This window comes from Suricata suricatta, chromosome 9 (genome assembly GCF_006229205.1).
Source record: "Suricata suricatta isolate VVHF042 chromosome 9, meerkat_22Aug2017_6uvM2_HiC, whole genome shotgun sequence".
NCBI lineage: Eukaryota > Metazoa > Chordata > Mammalia > Carnivora > Herpestidae > Suricata > Suricata suricatta.
In genome coordinates this window covers 60,612,406-60,625,278 of record NC_043708.1, presented here as the reverse complement: position 1 = coordinate 60,625,278, position 12,873 = coordinate 60,612,406, and the positions used below count along the sequence as shown (strand labels likewise).

Below are 12,873 nucleotides of genomic sequence, written 5' to 3'. Positions count from 1 at the left end.
CTCCTGGGTGGCTCAGTTGCTTAAGCATCCAGCTTTGGCTCAGGTCATGATCTCACGGTTTGTGGGTCGGAGCCCCGCCTGTTTTGGATTCTGTGTCTCCCTCTTTCTCTGACTCTCCCCTGCTTGTGCTGTCCTTCTCTGTCTCTCGAAAAATAAATAAAAAACATAAATAAATAAGTAAGTAAATAAATAAATAAATAAATAAATAAGAATAAAGCACAGGAAATTATGTGGCTCATCTGGGTGGCTCAGTTAATTAAGCCTCTGACTCTTGGTTTCACCTTAGGTCATGATCTCAGGGTTTCGTGAGTTTGAGCCTCCATGAGAGCATGGAGCCTGCTTGGGATTCTCTCACTCTGCGTCTTTTTCTCTCTGCCCCTACCCGGCTCACATGCTGTCTCTGTGTCAATATAAACTTTAAGAAATTGAAAAGAAAAGAAGAGAAGAGAAGAGAAGAGAAGAGAAGAGAAGAGAAGAGAAGAGAAGAGAAGAGAAGAGAAGAAAGGAAAGGAAAGAAAAGAAAAGAAAAGAAGAAAAGAAAAAAAGAAAGAAGGAAAGAAAGGAAGGAAGGAAGGAAGGAAGGAAGGAAGGAGGAAGAGGAAATTGTTGCATAGGGCAAGGAGCTGCTTGTGGGTGAAGGTGGGGGTGAGGAAGAGTAATCAGGAGTATTATAATCATCCCCTCCTGGCCTGAAAAACCAAAACACCACTAACCCCACCCATTCCTACCTCCCAACACCAACAAGGGTATCTAGAATTTAAAGAATTAATGGCTTTTCCAACAGAAGATTATATTTCAGAAAAGTAAAAACAATCAACAGCATATCAAGTACTTACTACATTAAAATTGATAATAATATGGTCCTAAATTTTTCTTGCCACTTTATTTGCCACTACCTACCCTGCCTAAATCCCATAGTCAAATTGTTCTAGAGTGGTAGTTCCCAAACTCTGTTATGCATCCAAATCATTGGATGAGCTTGTCCAACAGAGATTTCTGAGTTCTACCCCTAGGGTTTTTTATTCATTAGGTCCAGAGTGGGACCAGAGAATTTTCATTTCTTTTTTTAATTTTTAATTTATTTTTTGAGAGAGAGCATAAGTAGGGAGGGGCAGAGAGAAAGAAGAGGACAGAGGATCTGAAGCTGGCTCTGCGCTGACAGGCTGACAGCAGCAAGCCTGACATGGGGCTCGAACTCACAAAATGAACTATGAGGTCATTACCTGAGTTGAAGTAGGATGCTCAACCAACTGAGGGACCCAGGTGCGCCACGAATTTTCATTTCTAACTAGATTCTAGAAGATGTTGATGCTGCTAGCCTGGGAACTACAGTTGGAAAACGAATGGTCTAGAATTATCTTCCTTATCTACACACGGTTTTCCTTCTTAAAATAGTGACTTTGCACATTTAGAGTTTTATCTGGAAGCAATCACCATATTTCATATTAGGCATGCCAATAGATTTTTAAGCTAGAACAGTGAACCAAAAAAAAAAAAAATTAATGTTCCTATCCTCCTAGAACTTGCGTTCTAGGAGTCAAACAGGCAATTAACCAATCAATAAGAGAATTATAGGCTATGGAAAGTGCTCTGAAGCAAATAAACAGTGTTATATGACAACTAATTAAGAGTGGGAAGTACATGAACATTTCTTAGATACCTGATCACCATCCACTCTCCTGATTCGCCATGCTTACATTTATCACAAATTTTTCAACACTGTTGGGTGCATGGGATTGACCTCATCCATAGCTCCATCAATGGACCCTAGCTGGCTTAAACCAATTTGCACAGTGATCTTCCTGGCCCCAATGGTGTGATAGATACTTGGGGCCCAGTTCAGATGTCCGTCACCAGGCAGCACACATATCCCCCAGGTGCTGTGAGTATTGACTGCTAAAGGCACACACCTGCCCTTTGTCTCCAGAGAATTGATTGCCCTGGCTGATGGGAACTGCCCAACCTGGGAGCAGCCTTCAGCCAATAACTGACTGATAAATAGGCACAAAAAGCTGCATTACCCTTGTGGCGCCTGGGTGGCTCAGTCATTTAAGCATTCAACTGAAGACCTGGTCATGATCTCATGGTTCATGGATTTGAGCCCCATGTCAGGCCCTGGGCTGACAGCTCAGAGCCTGGAGCCTGCTTCAGATTCTGTGTCTCCCTCTTTCTCCGTCCCACCCCCACTTTCATGTGCTTGCACTCTCTCGCGCGCACGGTCTCTCTCTCAAAAATAACCATTTTTTTTTAAAAAAAGGAATCTTTTAAAAAGCTACATTACCCTTGCATTGTGGTTTATGGCCCCTCTGTGCATCACACCAAGGCTAGAATTGACCTCAGATTTCTTAATTCTTCAGTATCTTTCCCTTCCTTAACCTGTTCACTCTCTCCCTCACAAATATGTGAGAAAGGAAGGAAGGACTTTTATAGTCATCATGCTGCATGCACATTAGGTCTCCAGAACTTAATCACCTTATAACTGAGAGTTTGTATTCTGACCAACATCTCCCCACTTCTCCCACCACCACCTCCAGCCCCGGATAACCACCAGTCTACTCCCTGTCTCTATGAGTCTGACTTATTTAGACTGTACATCTAAGTGAGAACATGCAGTATTTGTCTTTATCTGGTTTATTTCACTTAGTAGAACATCCTCCAGAATTATCTATGTTGTGAAAATGGGAAGATGTCTTTTTTAAATGTAACTTTTATTTTAAGGGTTTTACTTTTTTTTTTTTTTAAGTAATCTTTACATTTACATCCATCCTGGGCCTCAAATCCATAACCCTGGGATCAAGAGCTGTATGCTGCACTGACTAAGCCAGCCAGGTACCCCTGGATGTCCTTCTTTTTTAAGACTGGATAATAGTCTACATCTTTTTTATCCATTCATCCATTGACAGATTTGTAGATTATTTCCATACGTTGGCTACTTTAATGACACTGCAATGAACATGGGAGTGCAGATACCTTTTAAAAATAGTGATTTCATTCCCTTTGGATATATACCCAGAAGAAGGATTGCTGGGTTATATGGTAGTTCTTCTTTTAATTTCTTGAGGAACCTCTATATAGTTTTCCCTACTGACTGTACAAATTTACACTCTCATCAACTATGTATAAGTGTTCCCTTTTCTCCACATGCTCAACAACACTTGTTATCTTTCTTTTATAATAGCCATCCTAATAGGTGGAGCATGATATCTTATTGTGGTTTTGATTTGTATTTCCATGATGATTAGTGATGTTGAGCTTCTTTTCATGTACCTGTTGGCCATTTGTATGTCTTTTGGAAAAATGCCTGTTCAGGTCCTTGGACCATATTTTAGTCAGGTTATTTGTTTTTTGTTTGTTTGTTTATGTTTTGCTGCTGAGCTTTTTTGAATCCCTTACTTATTTTGGATATTAACCACTTAGCAGATACATGATTTGCAAATATTTTTCCCATTCTGTAAGTTGCCTTTTCATTCCATCGATGGTATCCCTTTCTGTGCAGAAAGTTTGTAGTTTGATGTAGTCCCACTTATTTATCTTTGCTTTAGTTGCCTGAGCTTTTGGTGTCAAATCCAAAAAAAAAAAAAAAATCATTGTGAAAATAAATGCTAAGGGTTTTCCTACCATGTTTTCTTCTAGCAGTTTTATACTTTCAGATCTCACATTAAAGTTTTTAATCCATTTGAATTAATTCTTGTGTATAGTGTTAGAAAATGGCCCAATTTCATTATTTTGCATCTGAGTATTCAGTTTTTCCAACACAATTAACCATAGAGACTATCCTTTCCCTATTGTGTATTCTTAGCACTTTTGTTGAAGATTAGTTGACTGTGTCTAAGTGGGTTTATTTCTGGGCTCTTGATCCTATTCAATTAATCTATGTATCTGTTTTTATGCCTGTACCATGCAGGGTTCTTTAAAAAATTTTTTTTGATGTTTATTTATTTTTTTTTTGAGAGAGAGAGACAGATCATAAGCAGGCGAGGGGCAGGAGAGAGAGACACACACACAGAATCTGAAGCAGGCTCCAGACTCTGCACTGTCAGCACAGAGCACAACGCAAGGCTCTAAATCACAAGGTGTGAGATCATGACCTCACCCCAAGTCAGATGCTTAATTAACGAGACACCCAGATGCCCAACACCATGCTGTTTTAATAAATATAATTTTTAACATAATTTGAAATCTGGAAGTATGATGCTGCGAGCTTTGTTTTTCTTGCCCAAGACTGCTTTAGCTATTTGGATCATTTTATGGCTTCATTTAAATTTTATGATTGTTTTTCCTATTTTTGTGAAAAACGCCACTAAAATTTTGACAGGAATTACAGTGAATCCATAGACCACTTTGGGTAGTATGAACATTTTAACAGTATTGATACGGGGAAGAGCCAAGATGGCGGAGAAGGGAGCTCTGTAAACTTTGTCCTCCCCATCTATCGAACTGAGAAGGACATTACTCTCATGTGCAAGAGCGGAAGGAGAAAATATGGACTCCAGAAAGAAGAGAACCTCAAAGATGCCTGAGTGAGTGCAAACTGGGGAGATTGGAAAATGGGCCAGCCCAAGAGGGGTAGGGGAGGTGGGAGCCCCAGCCCAACACAGGGCAAGTGCGCGGAGCCCCTGAGAGACAAAGGGAAGAGAAAGAGAAACTGAACACGCTCATAGTACTGTCTCTAGAGAAGAGATAAATAGCATCTAACCCTGCACGGAGAGAAAAACTGTTACTCCATATATAACCGCTGGGCAGCCCAAATCCCAAACCCTGGTGGCACAAGGGAAAAAAAACAGCCTCCACCGCTGCGCAATCCCGGCAGGGGGTTGGCGGCCACACGCTTTGGCTGCGGTTTCAGGAGCGTGCATATCATTTCCGGCAGCGCCCGGTGCCTCAGGCTGCGGCAGCATGAATCCCGGCGGCACCAACAAAAACTGCTCCCTCCCCCATGTGATCCCAGCTGGGAGTTGGTGGTGGTGTGTGTGAGGACACGCACATCGCTTCCTGCAGTGCACCTCACCTCCAGCAGCAGAAGCACAAATCCCTGCCGGCGCCAAGAGAAACTGCTCCCTCCCCCTACACTGTCCGGGCTGGGGGCTGGGAGTTGGCGGTGGCGTCTGTGAGGTAATGCACTTGCCTCCTGCAGTGCACCTCGCCTTCCGCAGCATGGGGCACCGCCATTCCCCTCTCCACAACTACCAAGGCGGGGCATCCGAGAGCAGCCCCTGAGACCTACCTACACCAAACCACACCTATCCAAGAGAGGAAGCTGCTGGGTTTTTTTCTGTACTTATTTATTATTATTATCTTTTTTACTTTTTAAATTTTTTTCTTTTTTTTTTTACTCCTTATTTTCCTTTTTCCTTTCTCCCTCTTTGTTTTTTCCTCTTGCCATCCAGATATATTCTCCCTTATCTCACCCTTATCTCTCCCCTTGACTGCTTATACACTTATAGACTGTCCATTGTCCTTTGTTGTCTCTGCCCCCCCTTTATTTTTTTTCTTCTCTACTTCTCTTTCCTCTCCCTTTTCTTTTCTTCCTTTCCCCCTTTTAATTTGTTTCTTTGTTTGATTTGTCTGTGCTTCTGTTCCCTGTGTGTTTGTCTGTCTGTTTTCTTTTTCAGGGCTACCCCAAGAAACAAAGTGTGCATGACGGCAAGTCCCAAATATCGCTGAGTAGGGAAATAAAATAAAGGCACAACAAGAGAAACTGAGAGACACCATTAAAAGAACATTTCCTGAAACGACAGACCCTGGACAGTCAATAAGCCTCCTTTAACAGAGCAATACTAACAGGTGCACAGTGCACAACGAGCTTTTTAAAACTGACAAGAGACAGAAACTAGCCAAAATGACAAAACGAAAGAACTCCCCTGAAGAATCTTCAGGAAGAAGTCACAGCCACAGAACTGCTAAAAACAGATCTAAACAACTTAACTGAACACAAATTTAAAAAACTTGTCATAAAATTAATTGCTGGGGTTGAAAAAAGCATCAGAGAAGCAACTGAGACAATGACTAGGGACTTTGAAAATATGTGTGATTAGTTTCAAAGGCTATAAATGAGGTGAATAATAAAATGGAGGCAGCCACCTCAAGGATTGATGAGGCAGAGAGAAGAATAGGTGAATTAGAAGACATAGTTATAGCAAAAGAGGAAGCCAAAGAGAGAGAGAGAGAGAGAGAGAGAGAGAGAGAGAGAGAGAGAGAGAGAGAGAATTTGATCCAGGAGCAGGAAAGGAGAATTCGAGACCTGAGTGATACAATCAAACAGAACCACATCCATATTATAGGAATTCCTGAAGAGGAAGAAAGAGAGAAAGGTCCTGAATGGAGACTAGACCAAATTATAACTGAGAATTTCCCAAATCTGCGGAAAGAAATAGACATCCAAATTCAAGAGGCACAAAGAACCCCCTTAAGACGTAACTTAAATTCAACCTTTGGCACAATATATCATAGTGAAACTGGCAAAATATAAAGATAAAGAGAAAATTCTGAAAGCAGCTAGGGAGAAAGGGCCCTAGCATACAAAGGGAAACCTATCAAAGTAGTTACAGACCTATCTAATGAAATTTGGCAGGCCAGGAAGGAATGGCAGGAGATCTTCAATGTGATGAACAGAAAAAACATGCAGCCAAGAATCCTTTATCCAGCAAGCCTGTCATTCCAAATAGAAGGAGAGATAAAGGTGTTCCCAAAGAAACAAAAATTCAGAGAATCCATCATCACCAAACCAGCCCTACAAGAAATCCTAAGAGGGACTCTATGAGGGAAAAGTTGCAAAGAATACAAGGTGCCAGAGACACCACTATAAACATGAACTCTACAGAGAACACCATGAATCTAAACCCACATTTTTCAATAATAACACTAAATGTAAATGAACTGAATGCTCCAACCAAATGACACAAGGTGGCAGCATGGATAAAAAAACAAAATCCATCTATTTGCTGTCTACAAGAGACTCATTTTAGACCTGAAGATACCTTCAGGTTGAAAGTAAAGGGATGGAGAAATATCTATCATGCGACTAGAAGCCAAAAGAAAGCCAGAGTAGCCATACTTATATCAGACAAACTGGACTTTAAAGTAAAGGCAGTAACAAGAGATGAAGAAGGACATTATATAATAATTACAGGGTCTCTCCATCAGGAAGAGCTAACAATTATAAACATCTATGCGCCAAATTTGGGAGCGCCCAAATACATAAAACAACTAATCACAGACAGACAAAATCTTATTGATAAGAATGTGCTAATTGCAGGGGACATTAATACTCTACTGACAGCAATGGATAGATCAACCAGATAGAAAATCACTAAAGAAACAATGGACCTGAACAACACACTGGAACAGATGGAATTGATAGATATATGTAGAACTCTGCATCCTAAGGCTAGGGAATTCACTTTCTTCTCAACTACGCATGGCACTTTCTCCAAGATAGATTACATACTGTGGCATAAATCAGCCATCCATAAGTATAAACGAATTTAGATCATACCATGCACACTTTCAGATCACAATGCTGTGAAACTTGAAATTTACCACAGGAAAAAGTCTGGAAAACCACCAAAAATGTGGAGGTTAAAAACCACCCTACTAAAGTATGATTGGGCTAATGAGGCAATTAGAGAAGAAATTTAAAAATATATCAAAACAAATGAAAATGAAAACACAACAATCCAAAATCTCTGGGACACAGCAATGGCAGTCCTAATAGGAAATCCAGGCCTATTTCAACAAACTAGAAAAAGCACAAATTCAAAATCTAACAGAGCACCTACTGGAACTCGAAGGGGAACAGCAAGAGCACCCCAAACCCAGCAGAAGAAAAGAAATAATAAAGAGCAGGGCAGAAATAAACAATATAAAATCCAAAAAAACCAGTCGAGCAGATCAATGAAACTATGAATTGGTTCTTTGAAAAAATAAACAAAATTGATAGGCCTCTAGCCAGGCTCCTTAAAAAGAAAAGAAAGAGCACCCAGATAGACAAAATCATGAATGAAAATAGATCTATTACAACCAATCGCTTAGAAATACAAGCAATCATTAGAGTATTACAATGGAGTATTACATGGCAATGAGAAAGAATGAAATCTGGCCATTTGTAGCAAACTGGATGGACCTCAAGAGTGTCATACTAAGTGAAATAAGTCAGGTGGAGAAGGACAGATACCATATGTTTTTGCTCATAGGTCTAACAGGAGAACAGGAGAAACCTGATGGAGGACCATGGGAAGGGGAAGAGGGAGGGAGAGTTGGGGAGAGAGAGGGATGCAAAACCTGAGAGACTATTGAATACTGAAAATGAACCAAGGGTTGAGGGGGGAGGGGATGAGGGAAAGAGGTGGTGGTAATGGAGGAGGGCACTTGTGGGGAAAAGCACTGGGTGTTATATGGAAACCAATTTGACAATAAACTATTTTTAAAAGATAAATAAAATTAAATAAAACTAAACCACTAAAAAAATAATAAAAAAAATAACAGTATTGATATTTCCAATGCATGAAAATGTAATAACTTCCCATTGATTGTATCTTCTTTGATTTCTTTCATCAATGTTTTATAGTTTTCAGTGCAGAGACCTTTCACCTTCTTGGTTAAACTTATTCCTAAGCATGTTATTCTTTTTGATGTTATTATAAATGGGATTGTCTTAATGTCTTTTTAAGATAGTTTACAGATGCTGTATAGAAATGTAACTTATTTTTCTAAAAAAAAAGAAATGTAACTGATTTTTCTGTTTTTATATCTTACAACTTACTGAATTTGTTTATTAATTTTAACAGTTTTTTAATGGAGTCTTTAGGGTTTTCTATATATAAGATTATGTAATGTACAAAAAGTGATAACTTTACTTCTTCCTTTCTGATTGGATGCTCTTTCTTTATTTTTCTCCCCTAAATGCTCTAACTAGAACTTCAAATACTATTTTAAATAGAAGTGGCAAGAGGGGCATCCTTGTCTTGTTCCTGATTTTAGAGGAAAAGCTTTCAGCTTAGCATCAAAATATTGATGAATACTTCTTATTCAACACATCTCTGGAGACAAGGGAAACCAAAGCAAAAATGAACTGTTGGGGCCTCAAGATAAAAAGATTTTGCACAGCAAAGGAAACAATCAGCAAACCTAAAAGGCAACCAATGGAATGGGAGAAGATATTTGCAAACAACTTATCAGAGAAAGGGTTAGTATCCAAAATCTATAAAGAACTTATCAAGCTCAACACCCAAAAAACAAATAATCCAGTGAAGAAATGGGCAAAAGACATGAATAGACACTTCCCAAAGAAGACATCCAGATGGCTAACAGACACATGAACAAATGCTCAACGTCACTCATCATCAGGGAAATACAAATCAAAATCACAGTGAGATATCACCACACACCAGTCAGAATAGCTAAAATTAAGAATTCAGGCAACAACAGATGTTGGTGAGGATGTGGAGAAAGAGGATCTCTTTTGCACTGCTAGTGGGAATACAAACTGGTGCAGCCACTCTGGAAAACAGTTATGGAGGTTCCTCAAAAAATTAAAAAGTAGAACTACCCGATGACCCAGAAATTGCACTACTAGGAATTTATCCAAGGGATACAGGTATGCTGTTTCAAAGGAGCACATGTACCCCAATGTTTATAGCAGCACTATTGATGATTGCCAAAGTATAGGAAGAGCCCAAATGTCCATTAACAGATGAATGGATAAAGAAGATGTGGTATATATAAACAATGGAGTATTACTTGGCAATCAAAATGAATGAAACCTTGCCACTTGCAGCTATGTGGATGGAACTAGAGGGTATTACATGAAAATAGTCAGAAAAAAACAAATATCATATGGCTTCACTCATATGAGGACTTTAAGATACAAAACAGATGAACATAAGGGAATAGAAGCAAAAACAATATAAAAACAAGAAGGGAGACAAAACATAAGAGACTCTTAATATAGAGAATGAACTAAGGGTTGCTGGTGAGGGTGGGGGTGGGAGGATGGGCTAAATGGGTGAGGGGCCTTAAGAAAGACACGTGTAGGGATGAGCACTGGGTGTTATACACAGGGGATGAATCACTGGAATTTACTCCTGAAACCATTATTGCACTATATGCTAATTAACCTGTAATATAAATTTAAAAATAAATAATTTTTTTAATTAAAGGAATTGTGAATAATTTTACATTTAGAGAGTTCAGGTGAAAATTTGATGTTGAAAGTAAATTTGATTTATTTTTCATGATTCTCCATTTTAAAGTTTTCAATTAAGCAACTAGCCATTGCAGATCTCATCAGTTCAGAGCATTGTTACTCTATCCTATCATATGCATGTACTACAATCTATTTAACCTTATTGATTGTTGCCATTGTTTCATTTAGTGAACAGTACTGCAGTGAATAGCCTTGTACATACACCTTTGCACAGTTCTTGGAGTAAATCTGTAATTCTGTAAACAGAGAATTTCCGAGTCACAAAAAAGCCACATTCCCATTTTAAATAAATGTTGCCAATTTGTTCCTAAAATTATGCACTAATTTATACACCATTTACAAGAAAACTTACTGGATATTTTATCAATTAAAAAATACATTTTCTAATCAAATAGGCAAAAAAATGCTTTCATTTACATTTTTTAAATTCTTGAAGTATATTTTCATTTGCATTTGTAATTTTCTATTAGAAATACCCAATTCATGTCTCTTTAAACTTCTGTTCTTATCTTTCTACAGACTTGTAAAATTTCTTTGGAAATTATGAATATCAGCCCTTTACTTGTCATATGTGATTTAAATATTTTTCTCATTGTCATTGGTCATTGACTTCCTTTATGGGGTGTTTTGATTTTTATGTAGTTAAAATCACTCTTTTAAAAATGCCTTTAGGTTGTTTTTTCATGCTTGGAAAAGACTTTGTGCAGGCATACCTCAGAGAGAATGCAGGTTCAGTTTCAGACTACTGCAATAAAGCAAATATCACAAGAAAGCGAGTCAAATGAATTTTTTTGGTTTTCCAGTAAAAGTTATGTTTACATTACACTGTAGTCAATTAAGTGGACAATAGCATTATGTCTAAAAAAAAAATGTACCTTACTTACTTTATACCTTACTTTATAAATAATTTCTTGAAGCGCCTGGGTGGGTGGCTCATTCAGTTAGGTATCGGGCTTCAGCTCAGGTAATGATCTCGCAGTCTGTGAGTTCGAGCCCTGCATCAAGCTCTATGCTGACAGCTCAGAGCCTGGAGCCTGCTTTGGATTCTGTGTCTCCGTCTCTCTCTGCCTCTCTGCTGCTCACACCCTGTCTTTCTCTCTCTCTCTCTCTCTCTCAAAAATGAACAAAAAAATTTTAATTACAAATAATTTCTTAAAAAATCAATACCTAAGAAATACTTTCTTGCTAAAAAATGGTACCCATTATCTGAGCTTTCAGTGAGTTTTAATCTTTATGCTGGTGGAGGGTCTTGCTTCCACGTTGGTGACTGCTGACTGTGCAGGTTGCTGAAGGATGGGATGGCTGTGGCAATTTTTTTTTTAATTTTCAAAAAATACTTAAAAATATGGAACGCTTCACAAAACTGCGTGTCTTCCTTGCGCAGGGGCCGTGCTAATCTTCTCTGTTATCGTTTCAATTTTAGTATATGTGCTGCCTAAGCGAGCACTGGCTGTGGCAATTTCTTAAAATAATACAACAATGACATTTGCCACTTGATTGACATTTCCTTTCACTGATTTCTCCAGAACACCAAGGCTGTTTCCTTGCCTTGTGTACTCACAGCACTTCTTTCAAAATTAGAATCCTCTCAAACCCTGCTGCTCTTTAATCAACTAAGTTCTAAATCTTTTGTTGTTTTCACAATCTTCACAGCATCTTCCTCAGGAGTAGATTCTACTTCAAGAAACCACTTTCTTTGCTCATCCATAAGCAACATCTCATTCGTTAAAGTTGTATCATGAGACTATAGCAATTCAGTCTCATCTTCAGGTTCCACTTCTATTCTGGTTTCTTACTATTTCCACCACATCTGCAGCTTCTCCCTCCAGTGAAGTCTTGAACCCCTCAAAGTTATCCACAAGGGTTAGAATAAACTCTTCCAAATTCCTGTTAATGTTGATATTTTGACCTTTTTCCATGAATCACAAATGGTGTCCAGAATGGTAAATCCCTTCCAGAAGTTTCAATTTACTTTACCCAGATCCATCAGAGGAATCACTACCTATGGCAGCTATAGTCTAATAAAATGTATTTCTTAAATAATAAGACTTGAAAATCAAAACGATTGCTTGATCCACAGGCTGGACAATGGATGTTGTGTTAGCAGACACAAAACAACATTAATGTCATTGTGTCTTTCCATCAAAGCTCTTGAGTGACAGAGTGCCTTGTCAGTAAGCAGTAGTATTTTGAAAGGAATCTATTATTCTGAGCAGTAGGTCTCAACAACGGGCTTAAAATAGTCAGTAAATCATGTTGTAAACAGATGGAACGTCAACCAGGATTTGTTGTTATTTATGGAGCATGGGCAAAAGAGATTTAGCGAAACTCTTCAGGGTTCCAGGGTTTTCAGAATGGTAAATGAGCATTGGCTTCAACTTATTGTCATCAACTGCATTAGCCCCTACCAAGAGAGTCACCCTGTCCTTTAAAGCTTTAAATCTAGGCACTGACTTCTCCTCTTTAGCTATGAAAGTCTTCTTCCAATAGGAGGCTGTTTCCTCTACATTGAAAATTTGTTGTTTCGTGCAGCCACCTTCATTAATTATCTTAGCTACATCTTCTGGATAACTTGCTGCTTCATCATGCGCTTGTATTTTATAGAGATGGCTTCTTTCCTTAAACTTCATGAACCAACCTCTGCTTGCTTCATATTTTTCTTTTGCGGC

The 12,873-nt window shown here is 38.7% G+C and overlaps 1 non-coding gene across 1 annotated transcript; it reads right to left on the bottom strand.

The window, feature by feature from the left end:
• Nucleotides 1–11,543: 11,543 nt before the first annotated feature.
• Nucleotides 11,544–11,651, bottom strand: LOC115303087. The gene has a single exon (XR_003913802.1). It is a non-coding gene; the product is annotated as a U6 spliceosomal RNA (small nuclear RNA).
• Between the last annotated feature and the right edge of the window lie 1,222 nt (nucleotides 11,652–12,873).